The sequence below is a fragment of the Rhipicephalus microplus genome, chromosome 5, assembly GCF_043290135.1.
Source record: "Rhipicephalus microplus isolate Deutch F79 chromosome 5, USDA_Rmic, whole genome shotgun sequence".
Taxonomy (NCBI): domain Eukaryota; kingdom Metazoa; phylum Arthropoda; class Arachnida; order Ixodida; family Ixodidae; genus Rhipicephalus; species Rhipicephalus microplus.
The window spans coordinates 27,820,222-27,846,835 of record NC_134704.1 but is presented as its reverse complement, the minus strand read 5'-3'; the positions used below and the strand labels follow the sequence as shown (position 1 = coordinate 27,846,835).

General features: G+C 46.0%; 1 protein-coding gene and 1 long non-coding RNA gene across 3 annotated transcripts in view; both read right to left on the bottom strand.

The window, feature by feature from the left end:
- The window catches only part of LOC119173953 (suppressor of lurcher protein 1), a 376,626-nt gene that overhangs the window by 93,364 nt on the left and 256,648 nt on the right, over nucleotides 1-26,614 (bottom strand). The gene's annotated exons all lie outside the window — the stretch shown is intronic.
- Nucleotides 16,884-17,588, bottom strand: LOC142817701 (uncharacterized). Its single transcript, XR_012895315.1, has 3 exons — nucleotides 17,483-17,588; nucleotides 17,314-17,427; nucleotides 16,884-17,018 (listed from the first exon to the last, which is right to left on the bottom strand). It is a non-coding gene; the product is annotated as an uncharacterized LOC142817701 (long non-coding RNA).

Sequence of the window (26,614 nt, the reverse complement as noted above, 5' to 3'; positions counted from 1 at the left end):
TCTCGGATGCCGTTTTAGCGCGGTCCGCCAAAGTGCGGCCTGCACGCACTAGCGCGAGTTTTACGGCTGTCTCGGATATGCTTGGCGCTAACGCGGAAGGAAGGAAGAAAGTTTAAGCGGAAAGACAGGGAGGTCAGCCAGTTCTTAGACCGGCTGGCTACCCTGTGCTGGGGAAAGGGGTGAAGGGAATGAAAGATGTTAAAAAGAAATGTTGCGAAGAGAGGGAGAAATAACGCGCGTGCTCACGCACCCGTCGAGATGAAAACTCTGCGAGCCCATTTTGCTAAGGCGAGTACGGAGGCGCGGTTTAAGCACACTCGCTGCACACGGTTTTGGGTCTACGGAATTCTGCTGCCGAACGCGAGGTCGCGGTTTGGGTTGACAGTTGTGGCACCGACATATATGTGATGACGTAAGTCTAAATCTTTCGAGTATCGCGTTTTTTTTGAGTAGAAAGTAAATCTGGCAAAGCGCCATAGTTTGGAAGGGATGTACACCAAGTCAGTTTGTGATTTTTCCCGGGCGGTGTCCTTGATATCTGGTGTTGTTTTAGGGACATAGGAGTCAATTATGTATATACGCATTTGATTATTTAAATTATTATTAACTCTGTAAATAGCCAGTTTTTGAATAACAACACCAACAATATTATTATTATTATTATTATTATTATTATTATTTTTATTATTATTATTATTATTGAAAGCCGCCATGGTGGAACAGGGAGTAGAGTGCTCGACTGCTTTAAGAAAGGTCGCTGGTTCACATCCAGCCACGGTAGTCACATTTTCAATGGAGGCGATATACTTGAAGATCACGTGCTTAAATTTATGTGCACTTTGAAAAACCCCGGATTGTCAATAGAAATTTCCAGTACCTTTCATTATAAGGCGTGTCGTAGAATGACATTAAATAGTTAGGTAATTTACAATACCGCTAGCTCCAAGTAGGGGCCGTAACAAGGTGGACTGACACAAATGCACGTGAAAATAACAATGAGAGAAAGAAAAGAAAAAAACAAGAAAACAAGCTTTCAAAAAGACATGATTCATAAAACAACAATGATGAATCGTGAAACAACAAACAACCCAGCAAAAAGATTATATTTCTCCTACTATTTTTAATGAACGTTTGAAATTTATCCACGTGTCCATATAATGACCTTGACACGCAAAACACTAGAAAGCATTATTATTAAACCGCTGTTAGCAGGAATAGATGGCAATATCCCAAATCTGTAGCAATATACCAACTGCACAAGCCGAGTTGGTAAATGACGTTAGGATTTGCAAATATTTACGAGAGCTGTTGCACTTTAAATTTTAATCGACTAGTGGTCTCGGAATTTATCGACAAAACTTCAGCAGATTTCATTGTGTCTTTGTGATAACTGCGCTAATCGCCCGATCAGTGTTCACTTCACTTTTGAAACTAAAGCTGTTGCTCCCGCGGTTTCGTCGGTTCACTTCTGCCCCAACCTTTTCAAAAACGAATCATATTTTGTCCAGGCCATTGTTCCTACAAAACACTGCTTCACATGTGGAGAACACTCGGACGTTCTGAACATTTTAGCTCAGATTATCTTAATTTACCTCAACGTTGTTCCACGCGCATGAACGGTAAATGGATGTGAATGCCTTTCACGCACGGTTGCCGAAAGCATATGCCTAAATTCGTAAATTACGTAGAGGGGAATGAATCTCTGTTTTCAAAACCTGTGACTCAACTATTTCTTGGACGGCAGCGCACGATGTTAGAAGCTAACGTATTCTTCAGGGCCCCCCGACGTTTTACGCTTGGATACTTTCAAATAATAGCACTTTTACAACACATGTATTGTGTTGTAAAGGGGAAGCAAGAGGGTGGGGGGGGGGGGGCTCACTTAAAGGCATTCGTAACTTGCAGCAGTCACGTTCGCGCGTGCGCAAGAATGCGAGTTGTATACGACATCAATTATTCAGTCAAAAGACACCAAATTTCGCATGAAAGAGCAACAACTTTTATGTTTCCGTGGCTTCAGTGATGACAAAAAAAAATTAAAGAATGAGACGTGAGGATCGTTTCACATGTTGGAGTAAAACGATGCACTCTGAATTTTGGAATGTTAATAGAGCCACCAAACCATTTCATTAATTAGACGTCGCGCTCCTTCACGGGACTCCTCCGGGCGAGTGTAATCCTACACGTGCCGCTTTCATAATCACATCAGCGGTGACGCGACATTCCACACTCTCGTATGAGACCATCACGTATCTCGGAAAACTTCTTTCTGCGTCATTTCGTAGGAGACTGAATCAGAGTAATGACTCCTCTTTCCTTCTCTTTCTCTCGCCCCTACACTTCCGAGTTTCGTGTGTCTTTTCCCTCTCCCGCTCTATCGCCGCTTTATGGAACAAGGCGGAAGTGCCCTATACTTAACCTCTTCGCGTATCAAGTCGAAAAAGCTCGCCCCTGACACGACAGAGTTCCGCAGTACATGCAGTTGAACGCGGGCTGACGACTATTGCGACGGCTGTCGGCAACGGATCCGGTCGACATGTCGGAAACACGGCCGAGCAGCCGAACAACCCTTATCGTCGATACTGCAATGTCTGACAGCATGCCTAGAGACTTTCGGCGGAAGCCCAAGTAAAGAACAACCAATCTTCCAGCAAAACTCCAAAGCAAAATATGGACATCCTTCTCTGGCCGAGATATTTGATCTACACTCCCCAGTTCTCAAAAAAAAAACAGTGCAGCACTGCGGCCAGATCGACGCAGATCAGAAGTCGAATTCGCAAAGCTGTCAGCGCAAGCGCTTCTCTTTATCGGCGGCCGGCACTTCCGATGTTGCTTTTTTTTTCTGCTTCGAGATAGGATAGTGTGCGCAAGGGGAGGTGCGGTACTGCGACGACGGCGCATTAGTGCTTGCGCTCTTGAATTTTGAGACCCGCGCGTGGCCTTCGCAAGACGATGCACGGTAATGCGAAAGCCGGAGCAAAAGTGGCCGCCAACGAAACTCCGACGCCGCTCGATCAATCTTCGTCACGCTGCTCTCAACACGAAAAAGCTTCTCCGGCCGAATGCTTCGGTTTGTTTCGCCAAACGCGGCGGGCTCCAACTTTAAAACTTTCGCGGTCGAACGGTGTAGATGCAAACTCGTACCATTGAGACATGATCTCGGAGCGAGGCCCTTCGTAAGCCGCGTACATTTTTTTTCTCTTAGGACGATTGCTTATTCGACGCACGCACTTATGACTGTCCACCGTGTCAGCTTCGCATCATCTCTGCCGGCTTTTCTCTCGTATGGTAATAAATAGCGTAAGGCTTATCACGCAAACAGAGATTGCAAACTTTGAACGCGGCTTAGCTGTTGCCGTCGACTCACATAGATAGCCTTAGATGATTGAGTTATCGATTCCCAGGCTGCTCAAAGGACACCGCATGAAATTGGGCGCTTAGCGATTCAGTTTTGTTTCGACGTTTCTTCGAATAAAATTCAAAACGAATGCAGAGTTAGATTTTTAGATGCGGAAGCATCTTATACTCGCGCCTTGTAGTGCGCCGTCCGCGCCATCCGCACCGCTTCTCGAACATTCGCCAGCTGACGCGCGCGCATGCGCCGTCGCGCCGTCGCCCGCCATCTGTGCCGCGCGCGCTTCTCCTTGGAGAACATTCGACAGCTGACAGCGCATGCGCCGTCGCACCGTCGCCATCTGTGCCGCGCGCGCGCTTCTCCTTCGAGAACATTCAACAGCTGACAGTGCATGCGCCGTCGTGCTGTATATATACTCAAGGTCGGCGCTCGCTCGCTCAGTTGCCGCTCGTCCGTTGGTTTGTACGGCGCGTCGACGTCCGAAGTCGCCGTGAAATGAATGCCAACGAATCCACAAACACAATGATCGACGTCCCTTCGACCAGCGCCGCCCTTTCGCATACGTGTGTGCGTGTTCACTCATTTAACACCCCCTCCTACAATTACGTTAACCAATTTAGCCATCGACCCAAGTAAGTCGCAATTTAACACCCCATTTCACAACCACGTTAACCAATTTAGCCATCGACCCAAGTAAGTCGCACTTTAACACCCCGTTAACCAATTATATGCTCCGCATCCTCCTCCGTGTTCCCCCCGAGGGAAGCTGCGGGCAATTTTTTTTTGATGAGTAAGCCAAAAAAATCTAATCCCACTTGCACGTTGAAAACGACGTGGCGAAACAGTCAGCCTAATAAAGCTGAACGCGTCAAAGAGAGATAAGCGAGGTGACAAGCTAAAAGTCGACGCAGCCAACTTCTTATTTTAGGATCGAGAGCACTATAGAAACTCGACAACCTAAACCAACAAATGACGCGCACAAAACGTGTTCATTAGTTGTCACGAAGACATTGCAAGGGTGCAGCGGGACGAATTTCAATCTTGATAAATGAAAACTCAAGCAGAGAAGGCAGAAGGAGATTGCGCGAAAAAGCCGAGCAGTACGGGTGAAGCAGAGATCATGGGGGTCCTGCGGGAAGATATCGAAGCAGACGGGGCGGTTAACAATACAGTGGAATTCGTGATGATCTTGTCAACGAAAAAGGCGTGTTTATGATCTTTTCACGAAGGAGGAAGGAGGAAGCAACAAAAAGGGAGAAGGCAGGGAGGTTAACCAGAAAGACATCCGGTTGGCTACCCTACACTGGGGGATAAAGGAAGGGGACAAGAAAGACGAGAAAGAGGGAAGAGAGGAAAAAAAAGGGGGTGGGGGAGAGACTGACAGTAATTTCACTGCAGCGTGTAGAACTCTACCGCATGTCAGAGGCGTTCACACAAGCCTGTCTTTCTCAGGAAACGCAGCAGGGCTTTCACTGCCTTGTGGGCTGTCGAGGCATGCGTACGTTGCTGTAATAGCACCTGCACAGAAAGAGGCCGATCATCCAGTCGCCGCATTGCGTTGGCAAGTACTTGTCTCTCTGAGGCAAATCGAGGACAATGACACAGCAGGTGTTCGATATTTTCGTCGGTGCCGCAAACATCGCACGCCGCACTGTCAGTAATTCTGATTAACGTGGTATAAGCTTTCGTGAAAGCAACTCCCAGCCAAAGGCGATAGAGAAACGAAGCTTCACGTCGATGTAGGCCGGGTGGAGGCCGGAGTTGTAGTGAAGGGTCGAGCTCGTGCAGTCGTGTACGTCGTATGCTTGGTGCGTTCCACTTCGTCAATGTGAGACTGCGGGCCAGTTGACGAATCTGCCTCGCCGCATCCGCTCTTGAAAGCGGTATCGGAACGCTGTTCGCTTCTTTATGTGACGTGCGAGCAGCATGATCTACAGAATCATTGCCGCCTATACCACTATGCCCAGGTAACCACTGAAAGACGATGTCATGGCCTTTTTGTATTAACAGAAAGAACCACCTACGCTTACGACGCGAAAAAGCATATCATGCTAGCTAAATGCCTGATGTCAAATGGAGAAGGTGATGTCAGTGTCAGAATAAGCTTAAAGCAGAGAATGACAGAAAACTCAGCTGGTTGGTAGTGTTGTAGACGTAGCGTTATTTTTTCGTTTTTACGTTTGTCATTAAGCTAGGTGAGATATCAACCACGTTGCAGAGAAAGTATGAGTGAGCATTACAGCATATACAAGAAGCGGACTGTCATGTGTTGCGTAAAACGCCCCAATAAATGAACTGATTGGCCTACAGGTGCGTGCTATAAAGTTCTTTCTAGCTGCGGCTGCTTCTACGTAGGGCAGATCGGTCACTGTTAAACAGAGATCAATGCAACATAAGACGTTGACAATCCGATGCTCACTGTCTGATACAGCTCTGCATTGTCGAGAGTGTCAATTCACGAAGAAGAAAAGAATTCGACGGATGTGCATTCTTGTACAAGTACAGGAATGAAGAGACTCGCGTAATGCTTCATGCCAGGCATATCAACAGTAATGATAGCATATGCGTGAATCCGTTTTGCCGCACCAAATTCTTTTCAGCAGCCTTCTTACCGAAAACAGCCGCCGATTGGAACCACCTTCCCTCTTCCGTTGTAACAATAACAGACCCTTTGTTATTCAAGACTGCAATTTCTCAGCAATGCTTGTAACTATACGCAGTTTCCATTATCTATCTTTGTCTTGTATGTGCTTGAATTCTTACTCATACATTTTTAGTTGACTTATGTTGCCTTCCTGATTTGCGCATCTGACATTTGTTTCTTTATTTTGTCTTTTTTTCTTGTGTGTTATAAATGTTGTACCCACCCCCTCTGTAATGCCCTACGGGCTCTGAGGGTATTCTAATAAATAATAAATAAATAAATAAATAAATAAATAAATAAATCAACCATTCATTAACTTGCATTAAAGACGAAATCAAATGTCTGGACAGTTGTCTCTCACGTAGGCAATCCCACGTGTCGGATCGAAAGATATCACCCTCTTGCCAGAGCACGCACAGAGAAATCTCTCTTTCCTGCAGCAGTGCGCCTTATCAGTTTTTGGTCGGCGTTCGTACAGTGCTGACTTCTCTCTCGGGTCTTTTTGTGACCTTACATGCCGTCTCTTATCATAAAGCCGAAAGACAATGCTCTTTAGTGCTGCCGGGCCCAATATGTAACTCAGAAGATTGCGAAAAAACAAAGAAGACGTAAAACGAAGAAGTAACCAAAAGAAAACGAACGGGTATGAAAAAAAAATCTGTTACGATCGAGAAGTAAGAAAGCAAAAAAAGATCTTTGGGGATGAGAAAGTTTCGTTGCCACGCTTTATTCACTCTCAATGCCTAAATTTTCTTTCTTTTTTCACTTTCAGTCGAGTACAATGCGACCAGATCAACGAACTCATCGCCGGCAGTAAGCGCGCGTTGACGCGGAAAAAGCGGTTTTTAGAGTTAACGACCTAGTCGGTTGGCATTAGCGTTGGCCCAATGAGTGCGATACAGTGCCCGTCTCGCTTCGCAGAGACGGAGCGGAACAAAGGGAGAGAAGGAAGAAGTTACGAATGAAGCGTGAGATTTCGGTCGGCCGGGCAAGGGACAGATGTGCTTAGGACGTTCTCTTTTACCTCGCAGGAAGTGTGCAGCGCGGGAAACACCATGGACACTGAACAATTGGGCGCAAGACAAGAACCACGACGATCGCGATTTCAGAAAACGCACTGGCCAGTAGCGATAATGACTGGTACAGTACAATAGGGGTAGTAAGGTAAGCGGCACTACTAAATGAAGTGGTACCGTTCTTCCTCAGACGCAAGTACCATTGTTGCTCAAAAAGAAGCTTACAGTTGGTATTTGCTGAAAGACCTGTTCTGCCGCAAACAACAAGACATAGTAGAAAGATTCATAGACGCCGATACAGGTGACGCCAATAAATAGACTTACTCAATGTGCATGCATAACCCCCCATACAAAGATGCACGCATAGACGCATGTGTATAGTTAACAAAATTAAGGCTAACTTAAGAGGTCCAACTATTTCGTTTCTGATTGATATGGCTGAAAAAGCTGCTAATTCAACAAAAGCTTTTCTTTTTTTCTTTATAAAGTGCGTGTCCATTAACACCTATGATATCTACTGTTTCTCTGGCGAGAACTGATATCTCATGGACGTCCCAATTTGGCGCTGTGATAGATAGCTCGGCTGCAGATGTAAAGATCGCTGGCTTGAATCCGATATCTCGAGGAAGGGTGGCCGGCATGTGCAGGTGTCTCAGTGTGTGGGCAAGGACAACACGTTACCTTTCGTTCGTTCTGTGTTGCGTTCTGGGTCTAGTTCCTTTTATCCTCTATTTTCGTCTTTCTCATTTTACCCTTGCCTGCGCTGCCGATTTCATCATTGTTTGTTCGCCAAAGTCCTACTAATCTACGCTGACATTACTCTCTCTACGCAACTTCTATCTCTAATTAGTCGGCTCCAGCCACGCTTCGCGGGGCATTGCATTGTTCCAGCAAGTATCCTCGAAGCACAGTCACGTCTTCGCACGCCCCAAATGGTCGCGAAGGAGGCGACGAAAGCTTTAGCCCATTCTATCGACTCCGTTTGTGTTTTTCTGGCGGCGCAGTTGTCTTCTCCTTAGCCCGACAGAGCGGAAAACAAAATGGCCCTGACCACCGTCGCCATCGACACCGGAGGACAGTGGGAGAAGAAGGAGGCGGGCCGTACGAAGCGCCGCTGTCAACTGCAGGCGCAATTAGGGTCACTCGTCCGTCCGTTAATTGCGAGCTCGGACCGTCAACGCGCAGCACTCGCTGAGTCTGCGCGGCGTCGCCTTTAAGCAGCGCGTGTTGGCTTTCTCTATTGCGTTTTCTTTGGCGCGAAATTAGGCGCTGCTGCGGCAGATGAAACGGACCGAAAGGGGCGCGCTAAGGCGAACCCGGTATCGTCTAACGAGATTTATTTCCACACGTGTGTTTCATTTTCTGCTAACACGCGCCTCAAACAGTTACGTTTTGTCGTGGCAACTGTCATTATAGAATCAGGGAAGAAGAAAACAATACACCCATCAACATCATTGCCATTTGCCACCATTGGAGGACGAAGACGTCGCAAAAATGAACACTGGTTCATTCTATCCCGTGCAAGTTGATTCGATTTTATTCCGGCGAAGTTCTTAATTTTGTCACTTCATCAAACTTTCTGCTTTCCTCGACTGCGTGTGCCCGTGCTTCGGTAACCACTCAAAGAACCCTGGTTCGATCCCTACTCCCCACTAAGTGGACTCTCCAGTGTGCCCTTAAGAGACTCGACGATCTGCTCTGTACTGAATGGAGGATCTAGGGAGCCTGGTCACGGAGCACATCAACCCAGAAAGCCACACGACCGATCCTGATACATAATTACATCACCATTGAGCGACCACATGTGAAACCTTGCAATGTGCGTGTGTTGTAAAGTGTGCCCCTCTTTTTTTCCTCACGTTTACTCTTCCATTCACCTCCCTATGTGCGCGTTTTCAAGATGGTCAAACTAGGCAACCTCCCTACCTTTCCTATACACTTTCTCTTTCTCTCTCTGTGGCTCTTACTCTCCGCCTGATGACTGGCCTATGCATTACGTTGCATACCCTGGTCCATTTCTTTCCGCTTGACGTTCACTAGAATATCTGCTACACCTGTTCGTTCTCTATACATACAGGTGGCTACATGGTATAACTTCTATATGTCTCCTGGAATAAGCAACAAATAGTAGATTTATTCCGGCCGAGATGAAGTGGGGCACGATTTCGGTACTGCTTTATGGAAGAGGGTTAAGCTATCCGTGTGTTGAAAAGAAGCAACAGCGAGTAGCAGACATAATACACCTGTTCAGCAAGGTGGGCATGATTTATAGCGGAATGCACTCGAGAGAAAGAGAGAGAATGCAATCGAGAGAGAGAGAATAAAGATCAAAAAAAGGGCAGGGAGGTTGCACTCGGCGAGCAGCCTTCACAATGTACGGACCCAGAAAACAAGAGTACGCGGAATGTTAAGCTGTGTGTGCTTAGAAAAATGATCGATGCAGAGCGGTGAGCTGACTCTATGTATTTCCGGCTTTGTAAGCAGCACTTCCTCTATTTCTTCAGTGCTACCCAGATGCGACCGATCGAACTGTTCACCAGTGTCTTTTATTATCCTTTCCTACTCTCCCTCGCCGCCTAGCATTAGCACCTGCTTTGCGGTTAATGGAGAGAGAGAGAGAGATAACAAAACACTTATTTTGTCTTTCAGTGAGGTCGGCAAGTGGGATTCTTCGTCCGGGATCCCATCGGTGCGGGCGGCTGCCCGTGCACATTTCCTGGGACCCTCCTGGGCTTTCGGATCCGAGCTGGACAGAGATGCCTCCCCCACTTCCCCTTTCTTGTTAGGTTGTGCTCTGGGTTGTATACATGAACTGTGCAGACTTTTCTAAACCACACGTGGTTCTGCCAAAATAAAGCAGCTTCCCATATACTGTGGTCGCGGAGGAGAATACTTTGCAGGTGGCGCTTGACAATGGAGGCAGGGGATGTTAAATTTCCGTTCATTTGTGCTTCTGTTAGTGGGGTGGCGCTGCCTATCCTCCGTTATTTGAGTCTAACGTAGCCGCTACCTTCCTTCTTCCTACATGAAGGTAAAAAGAAGGAAGGAAGAACAACAACAGAGAAGCCACAGAGGGAGGTTAACCAGGCACATGGCCGGTTGGCTACCCTACCCTTGGGGATTGGGAAACAGGAAAATAAAGATTAGAGAGAGAAGGGAAAAAGTTGGCAAAACTGCCAATAGATGGGGTGACGCGTATGCAGCGGTGGTACTATGCAAATATCAAAGGCGTTCCCATAGGCCCGTATTCGTCATGAAGCTCAAGGGGGCTTCGACCGCACTGTGGGCCGACGAAAGACGAGGACGGTGCTCCAGAAACATCTGAAGAGAGAGAGAGTTGGCGATCGTCCAATTGTCGCAACGCGTCAGAAAGTGTTTTCCTCTCTCAGAGGCGAATCAAAGGTCTGCGGTACCGAAGACATCGATGATCTACCTGAATGTAGCATATACATTTACCCCACCCGTAATCACTATATTGTGAGTTGTGCATCGGCGAGACGCGGTGTCTCGTGATAACGTATTTTTATTCGGGCCGCTTCGTTCTCTGCGAAGGGGAATGTGGCACCACGACGCCACTGCAGGTTTTAAAATGTGCCACAGAGTGCTGCGTGGTGGGTATAGTTATGCACCACAGGTACCTAGCGAAATTGTTCAAGGAGCACACCAGGATTTACCTCTAGTGGACCGGAAGTTGAGCGATGGCTTGAACATTATGAAACCCCAACTAAACATATGAACTTATAAATAGGATGTAATGACTCCAGTTAAAGATAGTTTAAATTAAAAACCATTCAAGAGCATACCTTTAGGTAATGTAAGAGTGAATAGAGTGTCAGAGTAATTGATTGATTGATATATATGTGGGGTTTAACGTCCCATGACCACCACATGATTATGAGAGACGCCGTAGTGAAGGGATCCAGAAAGTTAGACCACCTGGGGTTCTTTAACGTGCACCCAAATCTGAGCACACGGGCCTACAGCATTTCTACCTCCATCGGTAATGCAGCCGCCGCAACCGAAATTCGATCCCGCGACCTGCGGGTCAGCAGCCGAGTGCCTTAGCCACTAGACCACCGCAGCGGGGCCTGTCAGAATAATTAACAGAAATTTATTGATTGGGTAGATTGAAAGAGCTCTTTCCTTGCGAGCAGCTGGGATCGTCCCAGCACCTGGAAGAGCAGATCTGAAGCACGCATGACCTCTGAAATTCGCTTCGGCAGCGCGATTTCAGGCTGCCGGAGTTGATTGAGGAAGCTACGCAGAAGAAAGCCCCTTCCCTCTCATTCGTCTAGTGTGCCTAAATAATTCGATGAGTTCACTGAAAGAGCAGACTGCTTTCTTGTGAATACTGTCATACTGATGGCACATGTTCACTACAAAACAGTTTTGCACTCCTAAGTCTACCCGAGTGACCCCAATGTACATTAAAGAGTCTAATGTCATTAAAGAAGCCTAATTGGAGCACTATGATCGGCTAAAGATGTTTCTTCCTAGCACTAAAAGAAGAGGTACGCAGAATGAAATCTGGGTCTTGGCATAAAACAGCGTTTTGCGATAGGTGGAGAGGCAATTGAAGTTGTAAAGAAGTATGTCTACTTGGGACAGGCAGTAACGGCGGAGCCGAATCAGGGGAGTGAAATTACTAGAAGAATAAGGATGGGGTGGATCATATTCGGCATGCATTTTTCAAATCACGAATGGTAATCAACCAACAACCGTCAAAAAGAAGGTATATAACAGCTGCATCTTGCCGATTCTTACTTACGGATCAGAAACCTGGAGGCTTACAAAGAGGGTTCAGCTTAAATTGAGGACGACGCAGCGAGCAATGGAAATAAAAATGGTAGGTGTAACCTTAAGTGACAAGAAGAGAGCAGAGTGGGTGAGGGAACAAAGCGGGGCTAAGGATATCATAGTTGAAATCAAGAAGAAAATAGACATGGGCTGGGCATGTAGCACGTAGACAGGGTAACTGCTGGTCTATAAGGGTAGGTGACTGGATCCCCAGAGAAGACAAACGCACGAAGGGGAAACAGAAAGCTATGTGGCCCGAAAAAATTAAAAAGTTTGCAGGTACAATGGTAGAAGAAATCAGAAGACCGGGTTTATTGGCTGATCATGGGAGAGGCCTTTGTCCTACAATGGGCGTAGTCGATATATATATATATATATATATATATATATATATATATATATATATATATATATATATATATATATATATATATATATATATATATATATATATATATATATATATATATATATATATATATATATATATATATACCTGTAAGCGAAGCTAGATCCTAAGGTCCTTCTCTCGCCTCACAAGGCCGACGCAGGCAGCGTCTGCTAGTAACAATTAACTGCTGGAGCTGCACAACCGTTCGCTGGTCCCCCCGTATATGTAGGCACTGAATCGTACATCAGCGTCCCACCACTCGTTGAAAGCAATGCTTCTCCTTCGTTAGATAAACGAGAATAATAAAGACGAAATAAAATTTTTTTCCGAACAATAACCGATTACGCAGCATTCACGCGATGCCCCCCGCCCTCTCTGCGACGCATTTCTCGAGTTCCTCTCGTATGAGCTGTGTTTTCTTTTTTTAGCTCTTGGCACCATAGAGTTTCCTAAACAAGCACTAGAGGAAGCTCTGGCCATAGATTAAACAAGTTGTTTCATCTAGGGATTTTAAGTGTCTATGGGTGCTGCGACGCACGGTGCTTCAGCGAGCATGGGAATGATGGGTAGTACACGGATTTATCTAATCTTCGTACTTCTGGCTCCGTTTGAGTTCGCGTGGCATGGAGCTGTTTTGTCACAAAACAAAAATGAGGAAATTTACGGCAGTTGCACATCACCACCGTAAAATCTTAGGCTTACCTTTACAAATCGAGCCACAGAGTTCAAAAGGGTTCGTTCTGCCCTCCGAAACAGAACTGAGACACAGCAATAAACGAAGACACAAGTGCGATTGGCCGCTCGCTTTTACGAAGAGTAGGCAAATACTTGTACTACCCGTCGTTTCCAAGGTCGCTGAACGATCGCAGCGTCAGAGTACCCTCTAATTGATTGATTGATTGATATGTGGGGTTTAACGTCCCAAAACCACCATTTGATTATGAGAGACGCCGTAGTGGAGGGCTCCGGAAATTTTGACCACCTGGAGTTCTTTAACGTGCACCCAAATCTGAGTACACGGGCCTACAACATTTCCGACTTCATTGGAAATGCAGCCGCCACAGCCGGGATTCGAACCTGCGACCTGCGGGTCAGCAGCCGAGTACCTTAGCCACTAGACCACCGTGGCGGGGCCAGAGTACCCTCTACGTAAATGTAGAATACTATATGCTTTGCACGAACAATTTTGTCCACTACCACCTACATACTCCATTAGGGTAAACACAAGCAAAGGGAGTGGCAGTAATTAAGGAGGTGTTTAGAAAACAAATTATTTACAGTATGTACAGAACACAAAGGCTTCATAATATTTCAGCAACAGGGCACGTACAGTTCGGCACATCTATGTGTTTAGAAAAAATTGGCAGATCCCAAGTTTAGTATGGGAATCGATGATATGCGAAGCACGAATGAGGAAGGTTTATATGCCAGTTTAAAATCAGGACAACGTTACGAGGCGGAGCTAAATTCCATGTCATAATTATTATGTTTTGGCGTGTCATTTACCTTCATCATCTATTCACGCCACCTGATACCACATTTGGTTTATGTGGAGCTAGGGAAACGGCCACGAGCGTGCTACGAGCGTAGCATGTAGTCATGTTTAACATGACACGCATATCATAATTATCATGTTCAGACGTGTCATATAAATTCGCCGTCTGTTGACGTCAAGCAATACCAATTTTGTATTTGTGAAGCTAGAGAAACGACCGCGAGTGCATCATGAGCGGGGGATGTGGTCGTGTTGTTACATGACATGCATCTCATGATTATCGCGTTTGCACCAGTCGCATACCTTCGTCGTCCATTCACATCCCGTAATACCAAACTCGGAATATGTGAAGCCAGCGAAACGGCGGGGAGACCATCATAAAGGGCCCAATATACTGCGACGCAACGTTGACGAGCGCACGCTGGACGCAGCGACGCTACGCTAGCAAAACGCGAGCACTCTATAGTCTCACGTCACACGCGACCTGCGTCGGTCGGCGCAGCCTGGCGGCAACCGGTGCGAAATGCTGCATTTCGCACCGACCACGTTACCCAGAATTCACCGCGTCTGCCTAGCTTCGCGACGAAGGGACGCCGGACGTGCTCAAACGCGCATGCGTCGAAGCAACGCAGTGCGGCGCGTGCCTGCGAGTATATGCCAGGCAGATCGGCGCCTGGCGTGGCATCGCCGGCACGACGCGACGAAACGAACGCTGGAGCACGCGCGCACCGGGTTACGTCTAAGTGTATTAACGCCTTGAGTGTTGCATGTAGTCATGCTATTACATGACACGCATCTCATAATTATTATGTTTGCACCAGTCACATACCTTTGTCATCCATTCACGTGACATAATACCAAATTTGGCATATATGAATCTAGTGAAACTGCCCCGAGCGCATAATGAATGCGGCATGTAGTCATGTTGTTACATGACACGCATGTCATGATTTTCCTGTTTGGACATGTCGTTTGCATGTCGTCCTTTCGCGTCACGTAATACTGAATTTGGTACTTGTGAAGCTAGCGAGACGGCCGCGAGTGCATCATAAGCGTAGCGTGTAGTCATGTTTTTACATGACACGCATCACATGATTATCATGCTTGCACTAGTCGCATCCTTCTGTCGTCCATTCGGGTCCCGTAATATTAAATTTGGTGTATGTGAAGCTAGCGAAACGGCTGCGAGGGCATCATGAGTGTGGTTGCAGTCATAATGTCACATGACACGTATCTCATGGTTATCATGTTCGCACAAGTGATATACCTTCGTCATCCACTCACATCACGTAACGCCGAATTTGGTATATGTTAAGCTAGCGAGACGGCTGCGGGCAACATGATGAGCGTGGCGCGTAGTCATGAATCATGACTTACACGACATGCATGTCATTATTTCCACGTTAGGGTCTGTCATTTGTGTTCGCCATGCTATCATGTCATGCCATGCCGATTTCGCAACATGTAGTGTGAACGAGACCACCGCAAGAGGAACAAGACCATGAAATGAAAATTATGACATTCATGACATACATATCATTATTTTCATGTTATGACTAGTCAAATATGTTCTTTATACAGTCATGTTATGCCATACCAAGTTTGGTATCAATGTCATTATTGAAACGGCAAAGAGAGCTAAAAGTCGTAGGCGGCTAGATAGATAGATAGATACGCTCAAAGTCACCAAAGTTCGCTGAGAAATGCTTCGCATTTCAAGCATAGAGAAATAAAAAAAGGTGAAGAGTGGACACTCCCGTAGACCCCAGCGGCCCAATCGACCCTAGCACACCTGGTGGTTGGTGAGAGCAAGTGGCGTGCGCTTCCTGTTTCGGTTTCACTGGCGCAAATTTTGAATTTTTATTTTTACTTTTATTTTTATTTCGATTAAGTTATAATAAAGAGAGATGCAGGTAGTGATGATTCACTACGATTATATTCATCGCGCTTGTTCTTGTTCTTTTGTTCACTTGTTGATCACTTGTTCTTTTGGAACAAGTGATCAATGTATATATCAGTCAAAGAGACAGAGTATCCGCAATGTTTTATTCAAAGGCAAGGTAGAGTCTGAGAATATAAAAAGCACAATATGACAGAGGTAGACAACAAATGCATCTCGCCTTACGAATAAAGAATAAATTGTAACAAATATTGTAACAAATACAGAGAGAACACAGACAACGCACACAGCGCTAGAGTTGGCAGAAGCCGAGAAGCTGGTGAAGTATGACACACCGGGACCGTGGGTAAGTAAGGATCTATGGCAAAAACACAGCGCACAATGCTGAAGAAGGAAGAAGTGACATATACACAGCAATGAAGTCGCGAATCACGCCTGGGGTTAACCAAAATAATGCATAGAAAAAAAGAGTGCACAGAAATTACACGACACAATATAGCAGAAAGGCAAAGCTGCAGTGTGCTGGCTGTGTTTAAGAACAGCTAGGCCAAAATGCAAAAAAAAGCAGACTTGATGCCTGCTTGTCCTCAGAAAGGTAGGGCTTTGCAGCTTGCTCACTACGTGAAAGACAAACTTTATGCTACAATACTGGCAGGTCTTGTGGCTCTTCTTATCACCAAAAACTTAAGATCCCCAGTGATTTGCGTCTGGGTGTTGCTGCGACGCTTGCGAGCTAAAATAGATTGTAGTCATCACTTATCCAGAATTGTGGACCTTAATTGGTGTTACGAGAGCGGTATTACAGGGCTAATAAGTAGCAGAAGGAAACCACTTTGGCTCATTATTTTTCACAAAGGCTCTACATCGTACGTTATCACTCACAAGCTATATAAAAATAAAATGGCAGCGTCCGCAGCCCCATCAAACGCTACAAGTTTGGGTATTCTTTTGAAAATTTTGATGGGCGAGATGAGGAGGTTGATGAGAAGCTAAAATACAAAAAGCGTGATAACGTGAACTGTGCCCACTTCATACTGTGTTCCTTACCCGCTCGAAGACATTTCAACAAGCGGTTTTGTTATCGATATATTACTTGAGCTGGAGAGATAAAGCATACACAGTGACCAAGCGACCCACAGTAAAGTGTACAGTTCGCCCGCGTTTGCTACAAAAATACAGACAGGATACCCAACATTCTTTTTAAGGTTATGCAAATCACTTCGAGCGAATACACAGTGTCTCTACTCCTCATAGCGGGTAACCAAAAAAATGTATGCAACGAATGAGTGGTTAGTTTGGTGAGGCTGTCTCCGCAGTCTTTTGATAGTTTTCCGCTGTGCTGCTACTTTGGCTTGCAGATGTTTAATGGTTTGCTTGTACTTCATTGATGGAGACATTGTCGCTGGCACACAGGAACGCACTGCAATAAACAAAAAATGGATGTAAAAGCGAAGAAAAACTAATCTCATACGAGCACTTTCCTCGCTCTTTCAGACCTAAGGTGCACAACTTTCTGTGGTGCAAAGTTTTCGATTCCACTACCTAAAAACAAACCATTCACAATGTCGACAATGCACAAAAAAAATTAATATCACTGAGAGCCCACCCTTACATTTTGTAAGTGCACACGTAGTGTCCTTTTGAGGATAGTTTTCTCAGAATGTCCTAAACATAAAATAGCACATTAAAAACAGCTGCAATAAAAGCATAGTCACCATTTTCTCTAGGGCACTCAGACGTGGAGCTGTTGGCGGAGACATCTTCTGGAGGGTCTTGTGAAGCTTGTTCAGTGCCTCGGACAGTGCTGTCGGAACAATCTTGCGAGCGGCCTGCGGAAGTCTCAATATCAATCCACTCTGGTGTTGAAGTGAACATACAACTTACCGGTCACACAAGTTCCTTTTGTGACAGCTGAACGACTGGTTAAGGTTTTCTCCGGCAAGACGAAGTCAGCAGAAGTTCTTTCACCAGCTACAAGGGAGCTGCCACCTGCAGACGTTTGGTCAACAGTCAATTTGGGTAAAAAAAAAGAAATCGCGACACTGAACGCACCCTGTTCATCGGGGCCCCTCAATGTGTGGGAGCCGCTTTTTGAAGCCTCTACCGCAGGTCCTGAAGAAATGAAATTACGACAATGTGTCAGTAAGAGGCTTAAAATAACACAAACTTATGCTCATCCGCACCTTGCAGTGCAGCTTCTGCAGTCATGTCACAGTCACTATTTGAAGCGACGCTCGGAGAACGTGCATATATGTGCAGTTGGTACAAGTTACAAAGCTTGTAGCATGGGGAAACTTAAACAGCTCTTTCAAATGCGCAAATTGGTCGAACGTGGAGGAAAAGAGAAGGCACCAACTAGGAAACAAGTAATTTGCGATTTTTGGAATTATCAACAGTGCCAGCTTTCACCGATGAAAGGTAAATGTACATGTGCACTCAGGCTTGAAGGTAACGTGAAATAGCCCTTGAAAGTCTTTCAAAACAAGTTGCGCTGGTCAATAGCATCAAAAAACGACAGAAATGTAAGGCTGCTGTTAGGAAGGTAATAGCCCATAGTTCACAAAATGTCAGACTTTCCAAGTGTTACTTCTATAGTGAGGTTTCTCCACCAGCTACAAAGATCTTCGCGGTTAACTGTCGCCACTGATTCAATACAAGTGGCTGCTATTACACATATTTGAGTTTCAGTCAATCACTTACGTGGTGCAGCTGGTTGCACACTGGGAACAGACATTCTTGTAAGCCTTGTGTGCCCAGGGTCCATGAAACTTTGAGCAGTAAAATTGGTCGCTACACACCCTGTACGTTGCGTACAATAGGCTGGCCGGCTTACTCAGGAGATAATCGCGTCCAGCATACTGCATCCATGCTTTCATCCTGCATTGGCAATGAACTGTCAGCAGAAAGGGGAAGTGCTTGAATAGTGATTTTTTATTGTTACCCTCACTGAGCAAGTACGAACAGTAAGCCTAAAGACATGCAAACCATACAAAAGCTTTAACACACCTGCCGTCCCGTGGTATGCGAAAGAAACTCGTCCCAGGCTTCTTGTAGGTTCTGCCATTGTTGAAGTACCACGATACACAGCAGTAGCTGCCGTGGCTTGGACCGCCGGACGGCATGGCATCAGCGCGGTCTGAAAATGTTAGTAAGTGGATGCTTCGCTGTCAAATTACGAAAAAGATATGTGCACGTCATAAGTGTACCAACAAACCCCCTTGAATGATTAGCTAATCGATGCACAATACAAAACCAGTGATACATCTCCGACCCATAAAACTCTGACTTACAAAGATAGACGTCAAGACCACGTACAAAGATCTTCAGAAGTTTCCAGGCCGCTATCCCTTGTAATGCAATGGTATCGCGGCCTGGGAACTTTAGAACACCTTCGTGCGTACGCAGTATCAGCACAGTATATTGGGATGAAAAATCGTAGTTGAAATTTGTGCGGTAAAATTATATTGGAAACGTCAAAAAAATATGTGGGCAGCTTGCACTAGTGGCACAAGGCTAGCGAAGAAACGAAGATGATGGCCACTTGGCTAGTCCAGATTTGCCTCCGGCACACCAAGAATTATTTGTGTTCCGAGCCTTCGGGAAACGCGTCGTGAAGCATGCGAGGCTCAGCGAACGATTCTCAATATTTTGCACCGAGCCACCGAGCCTATGACCTAGCTGCCCAGCTATGCTCAGCGAACAGACGCTCGCGTCCGTGGCAGACGCAGCACGCGTCGCCTCGGCTTGCGCCGTGCCGCCTCTGCTATACTGCATACGTTGCACAATGTTCCCGTCTAGCCGCCGCATAGAGCCACAAACTTTCTTTTTAGCGAACCTCCCCGTCCTTACAAGCTACAAAAAAAGGTTACAACTGCGTGAATGAGACGCCACGTAAGAAACAAACTCGCACACACGAAGCGCAACGTGTGTGTGTGCATCTTTCTATGTTTGTTGCATGGTGTCTTATTCGCACAGGTGTAACCGTTTTCTGAAAAAAAAATGACCGAACAAGACCAACAACATGTAATTCAACAAGCTTCGCTTGAAAACGTGCCTCACCTGTTATCTCACGCTTGAAAACGCCGACGCAGCCGACGTGGACGAAAGCTTCTCGCTGTCAGTCATGCATGGGCTTGTCGCTGGGTAGATGGTGTTTATGACAGTACGGCTGACGAAAAATAATCGCGTAAGGTGTGTTGAATAAATTGTTTTTATGTATAAATAACATACCTAATTTGGGCGTATAATTATTATTTTGTGAAAACAATTCTGTTGCATTGATTAAAACTGTTCTTTTTTGCGCTTGCGCCCTCTGACGTTTGATGAGAGCACTAGTTGGTTTCGTAATCGTGACGCACTTCCTGAGGCCAGGTTTTGCAGAGTGTCCTCTCTTGTTTTCTTCTTTCTCTATGTTTCAAGTTGCTAACGATTTAGAGTATTTGGTACTCCACTATGGGAGAGCATAAGCCGTCCCGTATGGTGTTTAGAAAAAAATGGTTAACGATTTAGAGTACTTGGTACTCTACTATGGGAGAGCATAAGCCGTTCCGTATCACGACCACTTATTCCAATGTATCAAACCTAATACACGCTCTCCAGCACATTTTTTTTTTTGGCATCGCTGCAGCAAGCTTTCAAAGTGGAACTAGTTAGTCATACCGCAAAAAACGAAAAAAACAATGTTTTGATGCCGAAACCTACAAAGAAATTTCTTGTAGTTTTGTGAGAGAATCAAAGCAATTGAAACCTTTATTCTATAACTGTCGATAATTATAACCTATGCGAAGCACCAGCTGCTTTGCGGAATGATTTCAAACCAAGCACGACATCACACTCAAGCCTGCTGTCCACAATTAAGGCTGCAGCCGTAACTCACAACCACAGTTTCGCTCTACTTTATGACAGAGGCCAACCAATCGTTATGCAATACATGTCATTATTGGACCAATGAGTACTCGAAAAAAAAAACATATGAACTGAGAGCCGTGTAAATCTTGCTTTACTTGCGCGTGTAAATAAGTTTGCCAAATTTAAGAAAACCGTTCTCATGCAAGTATTAGTGCGCAGTTGTATCTCACAAGATGACTGTAATTTGGGATGACCGAATCAGTCCACGTCGCATTTTACATAAGCTAGGCTTCTGCCTGATTAGCTAATCTGCTGGAGCAACCAGCTTCGAGTATTGTGATCTATGCTTCGAAAGTGGATGAATGTCCCTTATCACTTATTGATTGCGCTCGTAAAACTGAAGATCGCATCTCTACGCGACAGGCGTCGCAAAAGCATTCGTTGCAGACGATAAAAAAATGACGCCTACATTTTCGGAGCTTTTTAGTGACAATTGCTACTATAGTTATATAGCATGCAGCCTACTAAAGCACGTGCACTCATGTTGAAAGCAACAAAATGGATTGCATCTTGATGGACCTCAAACGGTAAATGCAGGTGCACTTTCATTGGTCTCTAAAACTAGAAGAACAACTTTACATCGAAGGCCAGTTAGAGTGCCTCTGAAGTTGCACAGCTGCACCAGTGAGTCCACCGTAATAGAAGACCAGAAACAAACTTCCGAGGCCTTATAAAAAGAACGATATTGCGCTCTTTCAGAGACTTTTACAAATCGCGATATAAGACAAAGGCAACGCTTACCACTCGTGCAAACCCTCTTTTAGTTGGTCCATCTTTCCAACGGGAGATTCTTGCGGTTACTTTGTTCAGTCCACCTCGCACAATACACCTCAAAAGCTACAGGCCCCAAGGACAAATTCTATCACCCTTCCTAATAATCCCGAATTCAACATGGCTCTCACGTCGCCACTTTTATTAGCACTCGCCCGCGGGGCACCGGAGCAACGCGCAGAGGGTGCTCTGTACCTTCCGCCAACTCTTTTTCGGTCGGCCTCCAACGGTAAGACAAAAGAGGCAATCGCGGTGAGGGTGAAAGTGGGGTGGGGGGGGGGCGAGCCCCACCATATTTCAGCAATCTAAACGACCCGCCTTTTTCCTTCACTCGGCCAGCGCGGATTCCCACAGCGAGCTGGCCGGGTGACGCGGCACGGTAGCAGGCAATCACGCTTCACCGCCCCGCCCTCGGGCGCACACAGCACCGTTTTCATTTCCGATCTTCTGTGGCCGGCGCGCACTATCGAAGAAAGAATCGCAAACCTTGAACACCACCGGACAGACAGATAGACGAGCTTGGGACTCGGAGCCCGATCCCCACGTAATCGTGTCCTCACAATCTCATATATATATATATATAATCTGTTGCTCATCTCGTTTGGTCGTCGCTCTGAATCTCGAACCCACACCCTTCTCGCTACTATGGTCGACGAGCGTGCATCCCCGAGAGAAGCGACAGAAGAGCGGCAGCAGGCGAGCCTTCCTCCAAACAAGATTAACACGGTCCAGTGGCGATCGACTAGGGATGACCCCTCTCTGGACGCCCCCGCACAACGGAAAGACGCGAGCGGGTTAACACTCGCTTGGCATGTCTCGTTTCGTAACACGAAAACAAAGCGTGCAGCGTTGTTAAGGGAAGTATACGGTAAAGCGCTGTGAGCTGACAGCGATTCGGCGCGCGGAAACAGAACCGTGCAGCGCCGATTCTCGCTACGCGAGCTTTGTTAAACCAATATAGGAGTATCTATTTCACCCTGCTGGACTCTGGTCATTGGCGAGCGAGTCTGGCAACAACTGAAAACGTTTCTATTGTGACGATCCTGTGCGTAATTGCAGGGGAGATTGAATATATATCAGATTTATATATGAAAAGTTGCAGTAGCAAAGTACATAATTGCAGGTGTGACCGATATTAGCAGCGAGTTTTTACAATGCAAAGAGAAATTGGTGCAAGTACTTCTTAAGCTTGCTCTAGTAAACACGTATTATGCGTTACGCGATCTAATTTACTATACAGCGAGCATACATTCAATATCGTTACTTCATGATTTTCAATGCGACAAAGCCAATGAAACCATCAAACAATTGCACTAATTAGAGCACATGAGGTATTATTTGCTGTTTTTCACTGTAGTGTAACTATTATGATGAAAATTGAAAGAAATTGAAGTGGACAAAGAAGCACACTTCAGTCAATGGGATCCCAACAGAGAACCTTCGCATCACGCGGACGATGCTCGACCCAATGCTTTCATTAGTTGGGTGCAGCAAAGAATCGAGCCCATCAAACAACACTATTCGTTTTTCATTTTCAATGTTTCAATATAAGAAATAATTGTTTCCCCTTAAAGGGCACGAATATTCACTAGTGACCCAACACGTTCGCAATTCGTCCATCGTATCAAATATCCACCTTCCTACGAACCTTGTGTCTCGTTCGAACTTTTTCCAAGAGCACTCGACGCTACTACAATGCAAGCAGGCGTGATATAACACGTATGTAAATGAAAAACAAAACAAAAAACAAACAGCGCAATAGGAGACGAAGCGAAAATGAAGGAACACGCACTATTGGCATTGCGTTTCTTCCCTTGTGCTTCGTATAATGTAACGCTATTTTTCCCATTTCTAAATTTGCGCCCGACATGCCATACTTGCGTTCTAACAAATTCGGTATTTCTCCTCGGAAATCCTGGTGGCTTCCGATTCTGTCGCACTGCACAGTTTTAACGCAATTACGCCTAAGCATTTTTGTCCCTATAGCTGGCTGGAACAGCCAAGAAGGCGAGATGGGAGCAAAGGAAGGCCGTCAAACACTCCGGAACGAGACCAATCACGCGCAACGGAAAGAAAGAAGTTTTCCTCGGCTGTCTTTTCGCACAGGCGTGCGAAGCGGTGTCGCGTTTCTTCGCCTCTTCCAAGTACGTTCTTGCGTTACCACCCACTTTAGCGTTGTTTAATTTGCTGCCACGCGTCGGACTCGGTTGTCCTGTCGAGGACGCCAATCTTACCCGTTGCTCCGGGGGCGGAAAAAAGGCGTGACGCCTCGTGGCGCGCGTATAGCAAAATAAATACAGCGAGGCAGGTCGACGATAGACGGGACAACAATCGTTGTGTCATCTCCAGCGACGCCTATACGTCTATGAACACACAAAGCGGTTGACCCCCTCCTGCCGAGTAACGAACCTTCATTTCAACTGTCTCGCTCGTCGGCGTTAAAAAAGAAAAAAAAGGAAAGTCTACGTCGCGTTACTCGGTACGCGCACCATGATGCCCTGGGCGCTTGTCGGCGCTGTGTTCAAAACGACCCAGTTGCCCTGGAAAGACACCGCAGCAACAGGTCCCTTTTAGCGTCCTCCATTTGGTTCGTTTCGCCGGAAGATAGCTCTAGATTATTGCTATTAGTGTCACCGCGACGGCGAAAAACGATGCGTCGCCTTTCACCGCTCTTCTCACGACGATGCCGATGTTTTTGTTTCTGAAGCACAGAATTCTTGCACCTTTCTTCAGAAACGTGTTGTCTTGTACCAAGTTCTACGTACGCTAACATGATATGCCCCTGAGTACGCCCCGGTGAATCAATGTATTGGGTGCTCAGCCGCTGAACCCAAGGTCTCGGGATTGATCCCAGCCACGGCTGTCGCAATTTGGTGGTGACGAAGTGGTAGAGGCCCGTGTAATGTGTGATGTCAGTGCATTTTAAAGAACACCAGATGGTCAAAACTTCCGGAGCTTCTCTACGGTGTCCCTCATAAACATGTCATGGCTTCGGGAAGTAATACCCCAGATACTATTGTCTCATTGTTTCCAATGAGATTCTACAAAAAGCGCGAAACAACTTTAATAACTGATCCAACTCGAATGATTAATTTATGGATTCATAAGTAGAGAAGCAAAACACCTAACATAAAACCCACAGAGAGAGATTGCTAATTAGAACATCTTGAGGTGCTAGCTGGTACATTTTGATAATTGCGCTCGCAAGACGGGAAGCTTACATACTCGCCAAGTTCTTAAAGCTTTGGCCATCCAATCAAGGGTTCCGTTATTCCACTCTCCCGTTACCACCATGGTTTCTTCTGAGCAGCGGGTGAGTTGGGCACACTTTTAATTTTAATGATTCCTAGTGTAACAAGTTGGACGTTCCGTCGAAAGAGATCTACTGAGCTGTACAGGAGAATCCTCTCACTTATGAAGGAAGAGCCGGAGCGACTAGTTTCTCAAGTGTATCTATTCTTAACTCTTTTCCGCAGCATGCGATGTTGGACTAGCTGGTTTATGCTTGAACCAAAATTTTGATGCAAAAACCACACGAAAGGAATGAAGGACGGGAAGCCCATCTTGCTCTCCTTTATTTTTTCCATGATGTGTCTTTAACCAATACTACGTTTGCATCAATAATTCATAAGGCGTAGCGAATCACCGCGTGGACGGATAGGAAGTGCACACACTATAGCACCTTCTTCTGTCCTTCTTCTCTGTTCCTGTCGTGGTGCGCTACACCACGTGAATTACGATTGCAAAGCAACTAACCCGGTAACATGCCTTAACAAACTACGTTTGTCATTTTCCTTATGTTGTCTACGGCACGGCACAGAACATACCCTCAGATCACTATAGGGAGAGATTTCACAAGACTAGCACGGGCCAATGTTCAATACCACCTGTTCTCTCTGATGCGTTTTTATTCGCCAACGGGTCCTCACCAAAAAGAGGCCGTGTTGCCGAATTGATTATGGCTGGGGTGGTATTCACGAGGTCTCATTCCTTTGGCATTGATATGACCGATAACTCTCTTTGCGATGACTGTCGTTGCGAGGAGAGGCTACACCATGTCCCATGCGATTGTCCGGTATAAGAGAACAAAACAAGAAAAAATAGCAAACAGGGGTTGAGGGCTTGCGCTGACGTTTTTACCAGTGGACTTGTCCTTTCCATTTCTAGAACTGGAATGTTCAACGAACTTGCATACCATGTTACCGGCGTCTATTATGGCGCACCTTGACAATAGATGTATGTCTGTTGAAACTATTCGTTGATGTTCAAAGAAGAAAAGTGTAAATTTAGGGGCTCATTTTTTGCTACACACAATATTAATGAGAACTGCCCCGCCGCGCTGGTCTAGTGGCTAAGGTACTCGGCTGCTGACCCGTAGGTCGCGGGATCGAATCCGGCTTCGGCAGCTGCATTTCCGATGGAGGTGGAAATGTTGTAGGCCCATGCGCTCAGATTTGGGTGCACGTCAAAGAACCTTAAATGGTCGAAATTTCCGGAGCCCTCCACTACGGCGTCTCTCATAATCATATGGTGGTTTTGGGACGTTAAACACCACATATGAATCATCAATATTAATGAGAACTAACAGAGAGTAATGCCAAGGAAAGTATAGGGGACGTTATTAGAAGTATTTGTAATGGAAACGTGAGGAGATGTCGAAAGAAGACATCGCCGCTGCAGGCGACGAAGGCGCTGCTGAAGTTGTTCTGAAAAACATTCTTGGACAAGCGGCTGTGACAGTAATGTCGCGTACGGTGTAAGAGTTAAGAGCCATGGCCGACTGTGACTGACTGACCCTGTCCCCTTGCGTGTACACAAGTTTCACCGGTTTAACCATTTCAAGACCACCGGTTTGCTGCCCTAAGGGCAGCAGACCGGTCGCCTTGAACTGGTTAACCTCTCTACCATTCCTTTTCTACTATTTGTTTCCCTATTGACTTTGAAGGAAATGTGAACATCAGCCCGGAAGCGTCTGTTCACGCTCACAAAGTATATGGTATTTATTTTTAAGCTTTCCCATCATAGCTGTAGTTTCCTCACTTTCACCGCAAATGCGAACTGCGGCCGCATCAGCAACCCCATACGTGCCACTCCACCAGCGGGCTCGCCACTGAAAGAAGACCCTTCAGTTTGCAGACAGAGTACGAGAAGAGTGCGTTTGCACGCTTTTGTTCTCGCATGTCGCCGCGGGTCGAATATAAACTAAGGAGCGCGGTTTGACAAACTTTCACCCACCAACTCCCTCCATCTCCGCGTCATCTCCGAGTGCTTTCGAGAGCATTAACAATGGCGTCGCTGTCTTCGCAAGATGCCAGCACGACGGCCGCACTTTCGGAG